This window comes from Salvelinus alpinus, chromosome 3, assembly GCF_045679555.1.
Source record: "Salvelinus alpinus chromosome 3, SLU_Salpinus.1, whole genome shotgun sequence".
NCBI classification, from domain to species: domain Eukaryota; kingdom Metazoa; phylum Chordata; class Actinopteri; order Salmoniformes; family Salmonidae; genus Salvelinus; species Salvelinus alpinus.
Genome location: NC_092088.1, coordinates 4208124 through 4221573, shown reverse-complemented (window position 1 = coordinate 4221573; position 13450 = coordinate 4208124). Strand labels below are relative to the sequence as shown.

Sequence of the window (13450 nt, the reverse complement as noted above, 5' to 3'; positions counted from 1 at the left end):
CTTTGCCTTGATGACAGCTTTGCACACTCTTGGCATTCTCTCAACCAGCTTCATGAGGTAGTCACCTGGAATGCATTTCAATTAACAGGTGTGCCTTGTTAAAAGTTCATTTGTGGAATTTCTTTCCTTCTTAGTGCGTTTGAGCCAATCAGTTGTGTTGTAACAAGGTAAGGGGGTATACAGACGATAGCCCTATTTGGTAAAAGACCAAGTCCATATTATGACAAGAACAGCTCAAATAAGCAAAGAGAAATGACAGTCCATCATTACTTTAAGACATGAAGGTCAGTCAATCCGTAAAACTTTGAAAGTTTCTTCAAGTGCAGTCGCAAAAACCATCAAGCGCTATGAGATAGCTGGCTCTCATGAGGACCGCCACAGGAAAGGAAGACCCAGTTACCTCTGCTGCAGAGGATAAGTTCATTAGAGTTAACTGCACCTCAGAAATTGCAGCCCAAACAAATGCTTCACAGAGTTCAAGTAACAGACGCATCTCAACATCATCTGTTCAGAGGAGACTGTGTGAATCAGGCCTTCATGGTCTAATTGCTGCAAAGAAACCACTACTAAAGGACACCAATAATAAGAAGAGACTTGCTTGGGGCAATAAACACAAACAATGGACTTTAGGTGGAAATTTGTCCTTTGGTCTGGAGTCCAAATTGGAGATTTTTGGTGTCTTTGTGAGATGCGGTGTGGGTGAACGGATGATCTCTGCATGTGTATTTCCCACCGTAAAGCATGGAGGACGAGGTGTTATGGTGTGGGGGAACTTTACTGGTGACACTGTCTGTGATTTATTTAGAATGCAAGGCACACTTAACCAGCATGGCTACCACAGCATTCTGCAGCGATATGCCATCCCATCTGGTTTTGGCTTAGTGGGACTATAATTTGTTTATCAACAGGACAATAACTCAACACACCTCCAGGCTGTGTAAGGGCTATTTTACCAAGAAGGAGAGTGATGGAGTGCTGCATCAGATGACCTGGCCTCCACAATCCCCCGACCTCAAACAAATTGAGATGGTTTGGGATGAGTCGGACCGCAGAGTGAAGGAAAAGCAGCCAACAAGTGCTCAGCATATGTGGGAACTCTTTCAAGACAGTTGGAAAAGCATTCCAGGTGAAGCTGGTTGAGAGAATGCCAAGAGAGTGCAAAGCTGTCATCAAGGCAAAGGATGGCTATTTGAAGAACCTCAAATATGAAATATATTTTGATTTGTTAACAATTTTTGGTTACTACATGATTCCATATGTGTTCTTTCATAGTTTTGATGTCTTCACTATTATTCTACAATGTAAAACATAGTAAAAAATAACGAAAAACCCTTGAATGAGTAGGTGTTCTAAAACTTTTGGTAGTGTATAGATCAGTTATGAGTATATAATATAAAACAATGTGAAAGTGTAGCTTTATTAAAGGGGCAGTCTGCACGTTCTACATTCGTTTTTGGGAGTAGGGGGCCATTTGGGACTCACAAGAGTGAATAGGGTGCCATTTGGGACTCACCAAGAGTGAGTAGGGTGCCATTTGGGACTCACAAGAGTGAATAGGGTGCCATTTGGGACTCACCAAGAGTGAGTAGGGTGCCATTTGGGACTCACAGAGTGAATAGGGTGCCATTTGGGACTCACCAAGAGTGAGTAGGGGGCCATTTGGGACTCACACAGAGTGAATAGGGTGCCATTTGGGACTCACCAAGAGTGAGTAGGGGGCCATTTGGGACTTACACAGAGTGAATAGGGTGCCATTTGGGACTCACTCAGAGTGAGTAGGGTGCCATTTGGGACTCGACCAGAGTGATTGTCGTACAGAGCCCCTAATAAAACGAAATGATCCTTCCCCAATGGAGTTCCATATTGACTGGGACAGAAAGCTTTATGTATGTCGTGAAAACAGTGTTAATGTAGCTGACATCACAGTGCTTGCTTAGCCATTCCACTCCCTCCCTCTCCAGCTCACAGTAAGACTAGATCCCGGGACCTCTGCCTCACAAACACAGGAGAGCGCCCTCCTAAAACGTTCTGCGGTACCGAAAAGGATTGAACTCGGCATTCTCTAAATGGGGTCAGTCTCTCTAACTCTGCCATCTTCTCTAAATGGGGTCAGTCTCTCTCTAACTCTGCCATCTTCTCTAAATGGGGTCAGTCTCTCTCTAACTCTGCCATCTTCTCTAAATGGGGTCAGTCTCTCTCTAACTCTGCCATCTTCTCTAAATGGGGTCAGTCTCTCTCTAACTCTGCCATCTTCTCTAAATGGGGTCAGTCTCTCTCTAACTCTACCATCTTCTCTAAATGGGGTCAGTCTCTCTCTAACTCTGCCATCTTCTCTAAATGGGGTCAGTCTCTCTCTAGCCATACCAGTCTCCCTAAATGGGGTCAGTCTCTCTCTAACTATACCATCTTCTCTAAATGGGGTCAGTCTCTCTCTAACTATACCATCTTCTCTAAATGGGGTCAGTCTCTCTCTAACTCTACCATCTTCTCTAAATGGGGTCAGTCTCTCTCTAACTCTACCATCTTCTCTAAATGGGGTCAGTCTCTCTCTAACTCTACCATCTTCTCTAAATGGGGTCAGTCTCTCTCTAACTCTACCATCTTCTCTAAATGGGGTCAGTCTCTCTCTAACTATACCAGACTGTCTAAATGGGGTCAGTCTCTCTCTAACTATACCATCTAAATGGGGTCAGTCTCTCTCTAACTATACCAACTTCTCTAAATGGGGTCAGTCTCTAACTCTACCATCTTCTCTAAATGGGATCAGTCTCTCTCTAGCCATACCAGCCTCCCTAAATGGGGTCAGTCTCTCTCTAGCCATACCAGCCTCCCTAAATGGGGTCAGTCTCTCTCTAAATATACCATCTGTTACGTTCCCCAGTTTCTGTGTTGTAGTTTGTATTTGAGTATGTGTGTTTCAGGAGATGGCTTCCTGAAATTCTCCCCAAGCAGCTGATTGGTAGGCCCCAATTGATAATTGGAGAGCTGACCCCGCCCCCTCGTCAAGACGCAGCTGTCTCCAATTAACAATGCCTTCTGAAGCTATAAAAGCCAGTCTTCTGTTGTTCAGGGCGGAGATGATTGGAGAGAGAGATCACAGGCAGGAAGAGATCACAGGCAGGAAGAGATCACAGGCAGGAAGAGATCACAGGCAGGAAGAGATCACAGGCAGGAAGAGATCACAGGCAGGAAGAGATCACAGGCAGGAAGAGATCACAGGCAGGAAGAGATCATAGGCAGGTTGAGATCATTGCTGGAGAATTTGATTGTGATATAGTGTTGGTTGTTTATCAGAAAGCGTTGGTATGTACTGTATTAGTTGTTGCTGGGAGCAGTTGATATGTTCCGTGTCAGATTGTTGCTCAGCTAGAGCTTATTTGATGTCCTTTGTGTATTAGTTTGTTTGAGTATTGTGTGATATTCTGTTTCATTTGTTCCCAGGGGGGAAGGGGAAGGCACTTTGGGAGTGCTTAGGCAAGAGGCCCGTGGGCATACATATACCCGTAGTATATTCAATGTCTAGGCACACTAGGTAAGACCTGGGTGGACCACCCCCTGTATTTTGGTTAGGGCACCAGGTGGTGCTAAGATGGGTAAGTAGTGGGTAGGCAGGGTAGATAGGAGAGGGGGAGCTTTGATATTTACTTTCTTTGCTTTGGTTCCGTCCAGACCCGTTAACCCATATTACCGTGTAAAGGAATAAAGTCCTAGTAAACGGTCAGTTCTGCTTTTGTGTCATCCTTACTCGCACCTACAGTCCCATGCCTATTTCACTTCAAGGGGAGTTGAGTTGCAGCAGAGCGTTCCCTCTTCACAGAGGCGTGCGTAACACCATCTTCTCTAAATGGGGTCAGTCTCTCTCTAACCATACCAGCCTCCCTAAATGGGGTCAGTCTCTCTCTAACTCTACCAGCTTCTCTAAATGGGGTCAGTCTCTCTCTAACCATACCAGCCTCCCTAAATGGGGTCAGTCTCTCTCTAACTCTACCAGCTTCTCTAAATGGGGTCAGTCTCTCTCTAACCATACCAGCCTCCCTAAATGGGGTCAGTCTCTCTCTAACTCTACCAGCTTCTCTAAATGGGGTCAGTCTCTCTCTAACCATACCAGCCTCTCTAAATGGGGTCAGTCTCTCTCTAACTCTACCAGCTTCTCTAAATGGGGTCAGCCTCTCTCTAGCCATACCAGCCTCCCTAAATGGGGTCAGTCTCTCTCTAACTCTACCAGCTTCTCTAAATGGGGTCAGCCTCTCTCTAGCCATACCAGCCTCCCTAAATGGGTCAGTCTCTCTATAACTCTAAAAGCCTCTCTAAATGGTGTCAGTCTCTCTCTCACTATACCATACTATCTAAATGGGGTCAGTCTCTCTCTAACTATACCATCTTCTCTAAATTGGATCAGTCTCTAACGCTACCATCTTCTCTAAATGGGGTCAGTCTCTAACTATACAACCTTCTCTAAATGGGATCAGTCTCTCTCTAACTATACCAGACTCTCTAAATGGGGTCAGTCTCTCTATAACTATACCAGACTATCTAAATGGGGTCAGTCTCTCTCTAACTATACCATCATCTCTAAATGGGGTCAGGCTCTCTCTAACTCTAAAAGCCTCTCTAAATGGGGTCAGTCTCTCTCTAACTCTGCCAGCTTCTCTAAATGGGGTCAGTCTCTAACTATACCAGACTATCTAAATGGGGTCAGTCTCTAACTATACCAGACTATCTAAATGGGGTCAGTCTCTCTCTAACTATACCATCTTCTCTAAATGGGGTCAGTCTCTAACTCTACCATCTTCTCTAAATGGGGTCTGTCTCTCTCTTACTATACCAGCTTCTCTAAACGGGGTCAGTCTCTCTTTAACTCAACCAGCTTCTCTAAATGGGGTCAACCTCTCTAGCCATACCAGCCTCCCTAAATGGGGTCAGTCTCTCTCTAAATATACCATCTTCTCTAAATGGGGTCAGTCTCTCTCTAACTCTACCATCTTCTCTAAATGGGGTCAGTCTCTCTCTAACTCTACCAGCTTCTCTAAATGGGATCAGTCTCTCTCTAACTCTACCATCTTCTCTAAATGGGGTCAGTCTCTCTCTAAATATAGCAGCTTCTCTAAATGGGGTCAGTCTCTCTCTAACTCTACCATCTTCTCTAAATGGGGTCAGCCTCTCTCTAGCCATACCAGCCTCCCTAAATGGGGTCAGTCTCTCTCTAAATATACCATCTTCTCTAAATGGGATCAGTCTCTCTCTAACTCTACCATCTTCTCTAAATGGGGTCAGCCTCTCTCTAGCCATACCAGCCTCCCTAAATGGGGTCAGTCTCTCTCTAAATATACCATATTCTCTAAATGGGATCAGCCTCTCTCTAACCATACCATCTTCTCTAAACGGGGTCAGTCTCTCTCTAAATATACTAGCTTCTCTAAACGGGGTCAGTCTCTCTCTAACTATACTAGCTTCTCTAAATGGGGTCAGTCTCTCTCTAACTATACCAGCTTTTCTAAATGGGGTCAGTCTCTCTCTAAATATACTAGCTTCTCTAAATGGGGTCAGTCTCTCTCTAAATATACTAGCTTCTCTAAATGGGGTCAGTCTCTCTCTAACTATACCAGCTTTTCTAAATGGGGTCAGTCTCTCTCTAAATATTCTAGCTTCTCTAAATGGGGTCAGTCTCTCTCTAAATATACTAGCTTCTCTAAATGGGGTCAGTCTCTCTCTAACTCTACCAGCTTCTCTAAATGGGGTCAGTCTCTCTCTAGCCATACCAGCCTCCCTAAATGGGGTCAGTCTCTCTCTAAATATACCATCTTCTCTAAATGGGGTCAGTCTCTCTCTAACTCTACCAGCTTTGTGAAATGAGGTCAGTCTCTCTATAGATATACCAGCTTCTCTAAATGGGGTCAGTCTCTAACTATACCAGACTATCTAAATGGGGTCAGTCTCTCTCTAACTATACCAGACTCTCTAAATGGGGTCAGTCTCTCTCTAACTATACCAGACTCTCTAAATGGGGTCAGTCTCTCTCTAACTCTACCAGCTTCTCTAAATGGGGTCAGTCTCTCTCTAACTCTACCATCTTCTCTAAATGGGATCAGTCTCTCTTTAACTCAACCAGCTTCTCTAAATGGGGTCAGCCTCTCTCTAGCCATACCAGCCTTCCCAAAATGGGGTCAGTCTCTCTCTAAATATACCATCTTCTCTAAATGGGATCAGTCTCTCTCTAACTCTACCATCTTCTCTAAATGGGGTCAGTCTCTCTCTAACTCTACCAGCTTCTCTAAATGGGGTCAGTCTCTCTCTAACTCTACCATCTTCTCTAAATGGGGTCAGCCTCTCTCTAGCCATACCAGCCTCCCTAAATGGGGTCAGTCTCTCTCAAAATATACCATCTTCTCTAAATGGGATCAGTCTCTCTCTAACTCTACCATCTTCTCTAAATGGGGTCAGTCTCTCTCTAACTCTACCAGCTTCTCTAAATGGGTCAGTCTCTCTATAACTCTAAAAGCCTCTCTAAATGGTGTCAGTCTCTCTCTCACTATACCATACTATCTAAATGGGGTCAGTCTCTCTCTAACTATACCATCTTCTCTAAATGGGTCAGTCTCTCTATAACTCTAAAAGCCTCTCTAAATGGTGTCAGTCTCTCTCTCACTATACCATACTATCTAAATGGGGTCAGGCTCTCTCTAACTCTAAAAGCCTCTCTAAATGGGGTCAGTCTCTCTCTAACTCTGCCAGCTTCTCTAAATGGGGTCAGTCTCTAACTATACCAGACTATCTAAATGGGGTCAGTCTCTAACTATACCAGACTATCTAAATGGGGTCAGTCTCTAACTATACCAGACTCTCTAAATGGGGTCAGTCTCTAACTCTACCATAATCTCTAAATGGGGTCAGTCTCTCCAACTCAACCATCTTCTCTAAATGGGGTCTGTCTCTCTCTTACTATACCAGCTTCTCTAAACGGGGTCAGTCTCTCTTTAACTCAACCAGCTTCTCTAAATGGGGTCAGCCTCTCTCTAGCCATACCAGCCTCCCTAAATGGGGTCAGTCTCTCTCTAAATATACCATCTTCTCTAAATGGGATCAGTCTCTCTCTAACTCTACCATCTTCTCTAAATGGGGTCAGTCTCTCTCTAACTCTACCATCTTCTCTAAATGGGGTCAGTCTCTCTCTAACTCTACCAGCTTCTCTAAATGGGATCAGTCTCTCTCTAAATATACCATCTTCTCTAAATGGGGTCAGTCTCTCTCTAAATATACCAGCTTCTCTAAATGGGGTCAGTCTCTCTCTAACTCTACCATCTTCTCTAAATGGGGTCAGCCTCTCTCTAGCCATACCAGCCTACCTAAATGGGGTCAGTCTCTCTCTAAATATACCATCTTCTCTAAATGGGATCAGTCTCTCTCTAACTCTACCAGCTTTGTGAAATGAAGTAAGTCTCTCTATAGATATACCAGCTTCTCTAAATGGGGTCAGTCTCTCTCTAAATATTCTAGCTTCTCTAAATGGGGTCAGTCTCTCTCTAAATATACAATCTTCTCTAAATGGGGTCAGCCTCTCTCTAACTATACCAGCTTCTCTAAATGGGGTCAGTCTCTCTGTAACTCCACCAGCTTCTCTAAATGGGGTCAGTCTCTCTCTAAATATACTAGCTTCTCTAAATGGGGTCAGTCTCTCTCTAAATATACCATCTTCTCTAAATGGGATCAGTCTCTCTCTAACTCTACCATCTTCTCTAAATGGGGTCAGTCTCTCTCTAACTCTACCAGCTTCTCTAAATGGGTCAGTCTCTCTATAACTCTAAAAGCCTCTCTAAATGGTGTCAGTCTCTCTCTCACTATACCATACTATCTAAATGGGGTCAGTCTCTCTCTAACTATACCATCTTCTCTAAATTGGATCAGTCTCTAACGCTACCATCTTCTCTAAATGGGGTCAGTCTCTAACTATACAACCTTCTCTAAATGGGATCAGTCTCTCTCTAACTATACCAGACTCTCTAAATGGGGTCAGTCTCTCTATAACTATACCAGACTATCTAAATGGGGTCAGTCTCTCTCTAACTATACCATCATCTCTAAATGGGGTCAGGCTCTCTCTAACTCTAAAAGCCTCTCTAAATGGGGTCAGTCTCTCTCTAACTCTGCCAGCTTCTCTAAATGGGGTCAGTCTCTAACTATACCAGACTATCTAAATGGGGTCAGTCTCTAACTATACCAGACTATTTAAATGGGGTCAGTCTCTAACTATACCAGACTCTCTAAATGGGGTCAGTCTCTCTCTAACTATACCATCTTCTCTAAATGGGGTCAGTCTCTAACTCTACCATAATCTCTAAATGGGGTCAGTCTCTCCAACTCAACCATCTTCTCTAAATGGGGTCTGTCTCTCTCTTACTATACCAGCTTCTCTAAACGGGGTCAGTCTCTCTTTAACTCAACCAGCTTCTCTAAATGGGGTCAGCCTCTCTCTAGCCATACCAGCCTCCCTAAATGGGGTCAGTCTCTCTCTAAATATACCATCTTCTCTAAATGGGGTCAGTCTCTCTCTAACTCTACCAGCTTCTCTAAATGGGGTCAGTCTCTCTCTAACTCTACCAGCTTCTCTAAATGGGATCAGTCTCTCTCTAACTCTACCATCTTCTCTAAATGGGGTCAGTCTCTCTCTAAATATACCAGCTTCTCTAAATGGGGTCAGTCTCTCTCTAACTCTACCATCTTCTCTAAATGGGGTCAGCCTCTCTCTAGCCATACCAGCCTACCTAAATGGGGTCAGTCTCTCTCTAAATATACCATCTTCTCTAAATGGGATCAGTCTCTCTCTAACTCTACCATCTTCTCTAAATGGGGTCAGCCTCTCTCTAGCCATACCAGCCTCCCTAAATGGGGTCAGTCTCTCTCTAAATATACCATATTCTCTAAATGGGATCAGCCTCTCTCTAACCATGCCATCTTCTCTAAATGGGGTCAGTCTCTCTCTAAATATACTAGCTTCTCTAAATGGGGTCAGTCTCTAACTATACTAGCTTTTCTAAATGGGGTCAGTCTCTCTCTAAATATACTAGCTTCTCTAAATGGGGTCAGTCTCTCTCTAAATATACTAGCTTCTCTAAATTGGGTCAGTCTCTCTCTAACTATACCAGCTTTTCTAAATGGGGTCAGTCTCTCTCTAAATATTCTAGCTTCTCTAAATGGGGTCAGTCTCTCTCTAACTCTACCAGCTTCTCTAAATGGGGTCAATCTCTCTCTAGCCATACCAGCCTCCCTAAATGGGGTCAGTCTCTCTAAATATACCATCTTCTCTGAATGGGGTCAGTCTCTCTCTAACTCTACCAGCTTTGTGAAATGAAGTAAGTCTCTCTATAGATATACCAGCTTCTCTAAATGGGGTCAGTCTCTGTCTAACTATACCAGACTCTCTAAATGGGATCAGTCTCTCTCTAACTCTACCAATGTCCCTAAATGGGGTCAGTCTCTAACTCTAACATCTTCTCTAAATGGGGTCAGTCTCTCTCTAAATATTCTAGCTTCTCTAAATGGGGTCAGTCTCTCTCTAAATATACAATCTTCTCTAAATGGGGTCAGCCTCTCTCTAACTATACCAGCTTCTCTAAATGGGGTCAGTCTCTCTGTAACTCTACCAGCTTCTCTAAATGTGGTCAGTCTCTCTCTAAATATACTAGCTTCTCTAAATGGGGTCAGTCTCTCTCTAAATATACTAGCTTCTCTAAATGGGGTCAGTCTCTCTCTAAATATACCATCTTCTCTAAATGGGATCAGTCTCTCTCTAACTCTACCATCTTCTCTAAATGGGGTCAGTCTCTCTCTAACTCTACCAGCTTCTCTAAATGGGTCAGTCTCTCTATAACTCTAAAAGCCTCTCTAAATGGTGTCAGTCTCTCTCTCACTATACCATACTATCTAAATGGGGTCAGTCTCTCTCTAACTATACCATCTTCTCTAAATTGGATCAGTCTCTAACGCTACCATCTTCTCTAAATGGGGTCAGTCTCTAACTATACAACCTTCTCTAAATGGGATCAGTCTCTCTCTAACTATACCAGACTCTCTAAATGGGGTCAGTCTCTCTATAACTATACCAGACTATCTAAATGGGGTCAGTCTCTCTCTAACTATACCATCATCTCTAAATGGGGTCAGGTTCTCTCTAACTCTAAAAGCCTCTCTAAATGGGGTCAGTCTCTCTCAAACTCTGCCAGCTTCTCTAAATGGGGTCAGTCTCTAACTATACCAGACTATCTAAATGGGGTCAGTCTCTAACTATACCAGACTATTTAAATGGGGTCAGTCTCTAACTATACCAGACTCTCTAAATGGGGTCAGTCTCTCTCTAACTATACCATCTTCTCTAAATGGGGTCAGTCTCTAACTCTACCATAATCTCTAAATGGGGTCAGTCTCTCCAACTCAACCATCTTCTCTAAATGGGGTCTGTCTCTCTCTTACTATACCAGCTTCTCTAAACGGGGTCAGTCTCTCTTTAACTCAACCAGCTTCTCTAAATGGGGTCAGCCTCTCTCTAGCCATACCAGCCTCCCTAAATGGGGTCAGTCTCTCTCTAAATATACCATCTTCTCTAAATGGGGTCAGTCTCTCTCTAACTCTACCATCTTCTCTAAATGGGGTCAGTCTCTCTCTAACTCTACCAGCTTCTCTAAATGGGGTCAGTCTCTCTCTAACTCTACCATCTTCTCTAAATGGGGTCAGTCTCTCTCTAACTCTACCAACTTCTCTAAATGGGGTCAGTCTCTCTCTAACTCTACCATCTTCTCTAAATGGGGTCAGCCTCTCTCTAGCCATACCAGCCTACCTAAATGGGGTCAGTCTCTCTCTAAATATACCATCTTCTCTAAATGGGATCAGTCTCTCTCTAACTCTACCATCTTCTCTAAATGGGGTCAGCCTCTCTCTAGCCATACCAGCCTCCCTAAATGGGGTCAGTCTCTCTCTAAATATACCATATTCTCTAAATGGGATCAGCCTCTCTCTAACCATGCCATCTTCTCTAAATGGGGTCAGTCTCTCTCTAAATATACTAGCTTCTCTAAATGGGGTCAGTCTCTAACTATACTAGCTTTTCTAAATGGGGTCAGTCTCTCTCTAAATATACTAGCTTCTCTAAATGGGGTCAGTCTCTCTCTAAATATACTAGCTTCTCTAAATTGGGTCAGTCTCTCTCTAACTATACCAGCTTTTCTAAATGGGGTCAGTCTCTCTCTAAATATTCTAGCTTCTCTAAATGGGGTCAGTCTCTCTCTAAATATACTAGCTTCTCTAAATGGGGTCAGTCTCTCTCTAACTCTACCAGCTTCTCTAAATGGGGTCAATCTCTCTCTAGCCATACCAGCCTCCCTAAATGGGGTCAGTCTCTCTAAATATACCATCTTCTCTGAATGGGGTCAGTCTCTCTCTAACTCTACCAGCTTTGTGAAATGAAGTAAGTCTCTCTATAGATATACCAGCTTCTCTAAATGGGGTCAGTCTCTGTCTAACTATACCAGACTCTCTAAATGGGATCAGTCTCTCTCTAACTCTACCAATGTCCCTAAATGGGGTCAGTCTCTAACTCTAACATCTTCTCTAAATGGGGTCAGTCTCTCTCTAAATATTCTAGCTTCTCTAAATGGGGTCAGTCTCTCTCTAAATATACAATCTTCTCTAAATGGGGTCAGCCTCTCTCTAACTATACCAGCTTCTCTAAATGGGGTCAGTCTCTCTGTAACTCTACCAGCTTCTCTAAATGTGGTCAGTCTCTCTCTAAATATACTAGCTTCTCTAAATGGGGTCAGTCTCTCTCTAAATATACTAGCTTCTCTAAATGGGGTCAGTCTCTCTCTAAATATACCATCTTCTCTAAATGGGATCAGTCTCTCTCTAACTCTACCATCTTCTCTAAATGGGGTCAGTCTCTCTCTAACTCTACCAGCTTCTCTAAATGGGTCAGTCTCTCTATAACTCTAAAAGCCTCTCTAAATGGTGTCAGTCTCTCTCTCACTATACCATACTATCTAAATGGGGTCAGTCTCTCTCTAACTATACCATCTTCTCTAAATTGGATCAGTCTCTAACGCTACCATCTTCTCTAAATGGGGTCAGTCTCTAACTATACAACCTTCTCTAAATGGGATCAGTCTCTCTCTAACTATACCAGACTCTCTAAATGGGGTCAGTCTCTCTATAACTATACCAGACTATCTAAATGGGGTCAGTCTCTCTCTAACTATACCATCATCTCTAAATGGGGTCAGGTTCTCTCTAACTCTAAAAGCCTCTCTAAATGGGGTCAGTCTCTCTCAAACTCTGCCAGCTTCTCTAAATGGGGTCAGTCTCTAACTATACCAGACTATCTAAATGGGGTCAGTCTCTAACTATACCAGACTATCTAAATGGGGTCAGTCTCTAACTATACCAGACTCTCTAAATGGGGTCAGTCTCTCTCTAACTATACCATCTTCTCTAAATGGGGTCAGTCTCTAACTCTACCATAATCTCTAAATGGGGTCAGTCTCTCCAACTCAACCATCTTCTCTAAATGGGGTCTGTCTCTCTCTTACTATACCAGCTTCTCTAAACGGGGTCAGTCTCTCTTTAACTCAACCAGCTTCTCTAAATGGGGTCAGCCTCTCTCTAGCCATACCAGCCTCCCTAAATGGGGTCAGTCTCTCTCTAAATATACCATCTTCTCTAAATGGGATCAGTCTCTCTCTAACTCTACCATCTTCTCTAAATGGGGTCAGTCTCTCTCTAACTCTACCATCTCTCTAAATGGGGTCAGTCTCTCTCTAACTCTACCAGCTTCTCTAAATGGGATCAGTCTCTCTCTAACTCTACCATCATCTCTAAATGGGGTCAGTCTCTCTCTCTCAACCATCTTCTCTAAATGGGGTCAGTCTCTCTCTATACCAGATTCTCTAAATGGGGTCAGTCTCTCTCTAACTCTACCAGCTTCTCTAAATGGGGTCAGCCTCTCTCTAGCCATACCAGCCTCCCTAAATGGGGTCAGTCTCTCTCTAAATATACCATCTTCTCTAAATGGGATCAGTCTCTCTCTAACTCTACCAGCTTCTCTAAATGGAGTCAGCCTCTCTCTAGCCATACCAGCCTCCCTAAATGGGGTCAGTCTCTCTCTAAATATACTATCTTCTCTAAATGGGGTCAGTCTCTCTCTAACTATACCAGCTTCTCTAAATGGGGTCAGTCTCTCTCTAACTATACCAGACTGTCTAAATGGGGTCAGTCTCTCTCTAACTATACCAGACTCTCTAAATGGGGTCAGTCTCTCTCTAAATATACTAGCTTCTCTAAATTGGGTCAGTCTCTCTCTAACTATACCAGCTTTTATAAATGGGGTCAGTCTCTCTCTAAATATTCTAGCTTCTCTAAATGGGGTCAGTCTCTCTCTGAATATACTAGCTTCTCTAAATGGGGTCAG

The 13450-nt window shown here is 43.4% G+C and overlaps 1 protein-coding gene across 2 annotated transcripts in view; it reads right to left on the bottom strand.

Moving 5' to 3' along the window:
• Positions 1-13450, bottom strand: part of srd5a2b (steroid-5-alpha-reductase, alpha polypeptide 2b) — a 98021-nt gene that overhangs the window by 63716 nt on the left and 20855 nt on the right. The gene's annotated exons all lie outside the window — the stretch shown is intronic.